Source organism: Chrysochloris asiatica, unplaced genomic scaffold (genome assembly GCF_000296735.1).
Source record: "Chrysochloris asiatica unplaced genomic scaffold, ChrAsi1.0 scaffold00148, whole genome shotgun sequence".
NCBI lineage: Eukaryota > Metazoa > Chordata > Mammalia > Afrosoricida > Chrysochloridae > Chrysochloris > Chrysochloris asiatica.
The window spans coordinates 7384348-7390904 of NW_006408666.1; positions in this window are offsets into that span (position 1 = coordinate 7384348).

Here is a 6557-nt window from a genome sequence, read left to right on the forward strand (position 1 = left end):
ACATACACATGTAGCTCACCCGTTAGAATACACAGAAATAAAATTGACTACAACTGTTGAATGAGATGGTGGGAAAACTCCGTATCATCAACCCAAACAAATGTGTGTTGGAAGAAGGACAGCAATAACGCTCCTTAGAAACCAGGATGGTGAGCCTCTGTCTGCCATACTTTTCCTGAAGTACCAGGCCCTGGAGAAGGACATCCTGCTTGATAAAGTGGAGAGTCAGTGAACAAGAAGACCCCAGTGAGATGGATGGGCACAGTGTCACAAGCTTAACAAGGATTCTGAGGATGGCACCGGACGAGGCACCGTTTTCTTCTATTATTCCTGGGGTCACTGTGAATTGGAGCCCACTTGACTGCACCTAACAACAACAACAAAGCTATAACAATTATTTAATGGTCTCTTTCTAAGATCTGTGTTAGTTAGGAAGCATTTCTGATGGATTAATTTTTGGCTTTTGTTTTGTTTTTCTTCTTTGAATGTCTAGTAATCTTTAATTGGAACACAATTTTTTGGAAATTTTACTTTATATTCCTATAAATACTAGAGTTTTGGTTTGTGGTAAGTATAGTTAAATAACCTAAAAAATGGTTTGATCTTTTCTGATCTCGCTTTTTATAATGTGTTCTGCAGGTCCAGCACATTGTTCAGTGTAAGGCTAACTATTTTTCATTAGTGATGAAAGAACTTCATGAGCACTTATGAGGTTTTTTCCAGTCTTCTCCTGGGAATAGAGAATATTCCAATCCACTGTGTGAACACCGGGCACAGATTCCTAATGTGTCACAATCTTTTCCCTGGGCCTAGAGGTCAGCAGTTTGAAACTACCAGCTGTTTTGTGGGAGAAAGAGGAGGCTTTCTGCTCCCATAAAGATATACAGCCTTGGAAACCCTGTACAGGGTCGCTATGAGTCGGAACCAACTCCACGGCACACAACAACAACAACAAGAGTTCACTCACAACCACACACTGACCAGTACTCTGCTGACTACTCACAGGGACCCTGTAAAGAGATTCTGGGTTTTCTCTCTGTTCACCTCTCTCCCATCCAGTGGTCTGTCCTGCCAACTCTTGTCACTTTGGTCTCACCAGATTCTCAGCTTCTCTTTAACACAGGATGTTGGCAGTCTCTACTTAAATTCCCCTTTCTGTGCACAGCCTAGCTATATCTTAAAAGCAGTGAACTGAAGAAAATTGTGTTGGAGTCTTCATATTTGTTTTCATTTCTCAGGGATAATTGTCCTCCATGGCCTGATAGCCAATATTTTCAAAACAGTTTTTTGTATATTTTGTTTTTTCATCGATTCAGGGTAAATCTGTTGTCTCTTACTCCTTCATGAATAAAAGCTGATGTCTACTTTTCTCTTCTTTATCCAATTCTTTACTATGGTCTAAAATTTGACTTTAGAACTACACAGAATGTTTTTTTCTCCCTCAAGTTCTAGGATACTGTGAATTCCATTTCAGGGCCTCTTAAATGGGCTCCTGGTGTGACACAGTAGGATCAGCACTGAACTGGGAACCATAAACTCAGCAGTTCAAATCCACCAGCTGCTCCTTAGAAACCCTATACAGGGTGGCTATGAGTCAGAATCAACTAGACGGCACTTAACAACAACAATGCTAAAATTACATCTCAAAATTTTAATAAAATCTAATTAAAATGTAACATATTTCATTGTAAATGTATGCCCCAAATCACAGCAGTATCAAGACTCCTGTCATTTTGGAAAATATCAAAACGTAGATATTTTCATATCACTTTAGCTTTTTTATTGATGCCTTGGAAAACTATATATGCTATTGCTATTTCAAAATAATGGTAGTTAGTCTTTCTGCTCAACTTTAGTACTGAGTTTCCTAATAAGAAAACATATATTAGTATGTCACTTCTAAAATAACATTCTGATAGCTATAGTTCAACACAATCCATTTCCTTTGTAATATGTATATTTTACTTAATGTGTTAAAATAACTATTCAAGATAACATTGGAGAGTTATTATATAACTGCCGAAGAAGACCACAGTACAAAAACATACTGCATTTAAAATATGACTTGGCTTCAAGATGTTCATGGAAAAATGGAAAGAAAAGATTAATTAATTTTTCCATGAACTTTTGAACACTTCTCATATAATTTGCTGTTCACAAATTCCTTTTACACCCACTTTTTTCCCAAACAATCTATTTGATCTTGTAAAATATACCTGTAACTTCCCTTGTCTTCTCTCCTTCGGTACACTGGGGGTTGCTGCTGTTGTTGTTGTTGTTGTTAAGTGCCAACAAGTTGGTACCAATGCCTAGCAACCCCATGCACGGCAGAACGTAACACTGCCCAGTCCTGGGTCAACCTCACAATTGTTGCCACACTTGAGTCCATTGATGCTGCCACTTTGCCAATTCATCTCGTTAGGGGTCTTCCTCTTTTTCTCTGACCCTCCACCTTACCAAACATGATATCCTTCTCCAGTGATTGGACCCTCCTGACAATATGTCCCAAGTATGAGAGACGAAGTTTGGTCATCTTGGCCTCCAAGGAACACTCTGGCTGCACTTCGTCCAACACAGATCTGTTGGTTATTTTAGCAGCCCATGGCACTTTCAACATTCTCCTCCAACACCATAACTCAAAAGCATCAATTCTTCTACGGTCTTCCTTATTCACTGATCAGCTTCCGCATGCATATGAGGTTATTGAAAACACCATGACTTGGGTCAGGCACACTTTAGTCCTCAAGCTGACATCTTTGCTCTTCCACACTTTAAAAAGGTCTTGTGCAGCAGATTTGCCTAATGCAATGCATTGTTTGATTTCTTAACTGTTGCTTCTGTGAGCGTTGATAGTTGATCCAAGAAGAATGAAATCCTTGACAACTGCAATCCTTTCTCCTTTGGTTACAATATTGCTTTTTGGTCCAGTGGTGAGGATTTTTGTTTTCTTTGCATTGAGATGCAATCCATACGGAAGGCTGTGCTCTTTGATCTTCATCAGTAAATGTTTTAAGTCCTCTTCACTTTCAGCAAGCAAGGTTGTATCATCTGCATATCGTAGGTTGTTAATGAGTCTTCCTCCAATCCTGATGCCACCTTTTTCTTCATATAACTCAGCTTCTCAGATTATTTGCTTAGCATACAGGCTGAATAAGTATGGTGAAAGAATACAACGTTGTCGCACACCTTTTTTAATTTCAAACCATTCAGTGTTTCCATATTCTGTTCAAACAACTGCTTCTTGGTCCAGGTACAGATTCCTCATGAGTACAATTAAGTGTTCCGGAATACTCATACTTCGCAATGTTGTCCATAAGTGCATATAAAAGCAAGTTTCCTCTTAAGCAATGAAGTGGACTTCTGTTTAATGAAAAATGATAATAACACACTAATAATAGTGACATTATCATTAAAAATAAAACTGAAAAAGGCAAAAAGTCCAGACTACAAAATATTCTCATCCTGGGAATGATTTCTATCTTTTGGCCGTTTCGAACGAAGCCAGACTTTACTAAAGCCCCGTCACGCCCAGGCCAAAGCCCTCCTCAACTCCTCACAGGCATTAGGAATTCTGTAAATGAATGCTGCTGGTTCACAGGGGGATCTATCACAGAAAACTAGTTGTTGATCTTTGGATGCCTGCAGGCCAGCAATCTGTGCTACAAGTTTATCACTCCCTGAAAAAAAATAATAAAAAAACAAGAAGGGAAAAAATTAGAACGGCAGGATGAGACAAGAGGATGAACCCAATTGACGCTTCTGTAATAAGCTAATTGGACCCTTGTGTGCCACCCAGCAGGTCCAGAATTCAAACAAACAGAGCCTTGCATTGCACACTTTCAGTCCTGTACCCAGCCCAGGTTTGCCTCCTCCATCCCCACTTTCAGGGGCCCAATTATGGGTCTCTCTGCAGGATCAAATGCCAGTTCGAATCTAAAAAGAATACGGTATTTTGCCTTCCAAGCAGAGCACTGTTAGAAGTTGGTAATTAGTACGACTTGTTAACCGGGTTTGGCTGTGAGTTCGGTGCCTGTCAGTTGGGGTACCCATGAGGGTGAGAGATGTTTAATGAGACACCTGTTGTGTCTGGGCCCACTGGGCTTGCTGCAGCTGATTGGCTGTTGTGTGTTCAGGGGTGGGGGCGGAGCTGAGGCCACGCCTCTGTGAGGTAGGGTTGGAGGCTCACACATAGCTGTGTTCCCACATGGCCTCCCTCGCCTGACCATTCCGTGTGCCTGACTCCCACTAGGCCGCAGAAATCTCTCAGATCCTCTTCATCCCATGACCCCACTCCATGCCAAACACGAGGCTAGGCACCACAACGGAGGTACTCAGTACCTAGAATACAAGTATAGGTGAAAAAACGGAGGCCGAGGGGAGATTCATTGGTTTGCCCTCGCTCGTGCAGCCACCCCCAGGACCAGATGGACTGTGCTCAGAAATCAAACCTCTCAAACTTCACGAGGACCCCTGAGGAGTGTGTGAAACTGAGTAGTTCTGAGGTGGGAGAGCGATTCTGATTCCCGAAGGAACTGGTAGAGTCCCTGCGTGCTACAAATGGTTATCTTCGGAGTACGTAGGAAGAAAACCCTGGCTATCTATAGTGGAAGCATTAACGTCTAAAAACCCTGTGAAGCGCAGCAGTTCTACCCTGACGCCGCCGGGAAGGTCGTCAGGAGCCAGGATGGACTTTAGGGTGACTGGTTTTAAGGCGCTGCCAGGAGGTGCCCATGCTGCCGCTCAGGGACGAAACTCTGAATGCACGTCTGTAGAATACATTATTGCATTTGAGTCAAAAATCCCATAAAAGAGATAAGATTCTTACACATTTACATTTCAGGATTGCGACCACCCACACCATGCTGTTTTAAGGAACAGAGAGAAGGGAAACAGGACCACAACACCTCTCTGTGTAAAAGCAGAGTCTGACACAAAGATATTCAAGATGTGTGGTGCTGGGGGCAGGTAGAAGCAGCATCAAAATGTGCTAGAAACCTGGAGATTTCATGGAGGCCTAAGCCCCACGCAAATACATTCGCAGAACCTCCTTTGGGGCACTCCTCCCCTTTAGGTGGAGTCCGCGTGTGGCGCTGTAGGCTCAGCACTGGACTACTGACCACAAGGTGGGTGGTTCAAACTCACCATCCACTCCTTGGACACCTATAGAGGGTCACTATGAGTCAGAACTGACTGGACAGTACCTATCAACAACACTTAACCAGGATCCAACAGCGACTGCCCCCATTCCCGCCTGCTGGAATCCTGCTCAGTCCACTCGTAGGCTCTACAACCCCCCGGGCCTTGGGAGAAAAACGTCCTTTGTTGTTCCCCGACAGTGTTTCAGAAGAATGTTGAGTCACAATACAAGCAGAAAGAAACAAGGGCACCCGTAGCCCCCCGGGCCAGGTTAAGCCTGGGAGCATGTGAGCCTGATGCCAGGGGTAAACCTGACCTTCCCAGAAAGCCCGCTTACTACTGGTGTTTTCCGATGACCAAATGAAGCTTTTCTGAGGTGGAGAAGAGATACACAGCCTCCAGCCATAGTTTAAATGAGCTTGGGTAAAGTTGAGGTAGCACAAAACTGTCTAAAAAGAATCGAATGGTTTCAGATGCCTTCAGGCCCCAACACTTATATTCAAAACAGAATCAACTATTTGAGCGATTTACCAAAATTGAAAGTACTTTGTGTTAAATTTCATAGATTAAGAATAAAATGGAATTTTGTTCTGATGATCCAAACAATGAACTCATTTCTTGGCTTCGTTTGGCTGGAGAAAGCAGGCAGAAAAAGAAATACAATCTTACATCAAGTGTGTTTTCCTTGTATGAAAATGATCAGGATGTCATTTAGTTTTCTAGAGAAGTATAATATTTAGCTAATGTGAAGCTACTTTATTTTGTATGTGACACAAAACTTAAGTATTATGTTAGCCATAGACTCGTAAAATAAAGTTCTTTGAAGAATATTTTTATATGTACTTACTCCCAGCCTCATAGGACGAGGTCTTCCTCAGGTTATTCACACGCGGCATTCTAATACGAAAGTCTGCTTCAGACTTCTGATAGGAGCTCGGAGTTCCGACCAGTCACTCAGGAGATCTGCTGTGTGTTTGCTGAACATGGGAATGAAAGCTGTCGTCTGACAAAAGTTTATAGGAAATACAGATATGATTGAGTGATGTTTTTTCAAATGCCAAAAGGTGTTATAGCCATCTGAAAAAGGGATGTGCAAGGTGTTTCATGCTAGAGGGAATAAACACAGACTCGGAGAGGATGGATTTGGATGAGAGACCTGTTCTATCCTTGGACCAGTAACTTAAATTCTTTGGGGCCTCAGTTTTCTCCATCAGTAAGTTGGAAACAACTATGTTATCTTGGAATTTTGTTGTAATACTTAGATTTAAGGAATGGTTGCTGTTAAGTGTTGTTGTGCCAATTCTGACTCACCGCAACCCTGTGGAGGGTTTCTGAGGAGCAGCTGATGGGTTTGAACTGCCGACCTGCTCCTGAGAAATCCTGTACAGGGTCGCTATGAGTTCCCCGTCTTCAAACCAAAC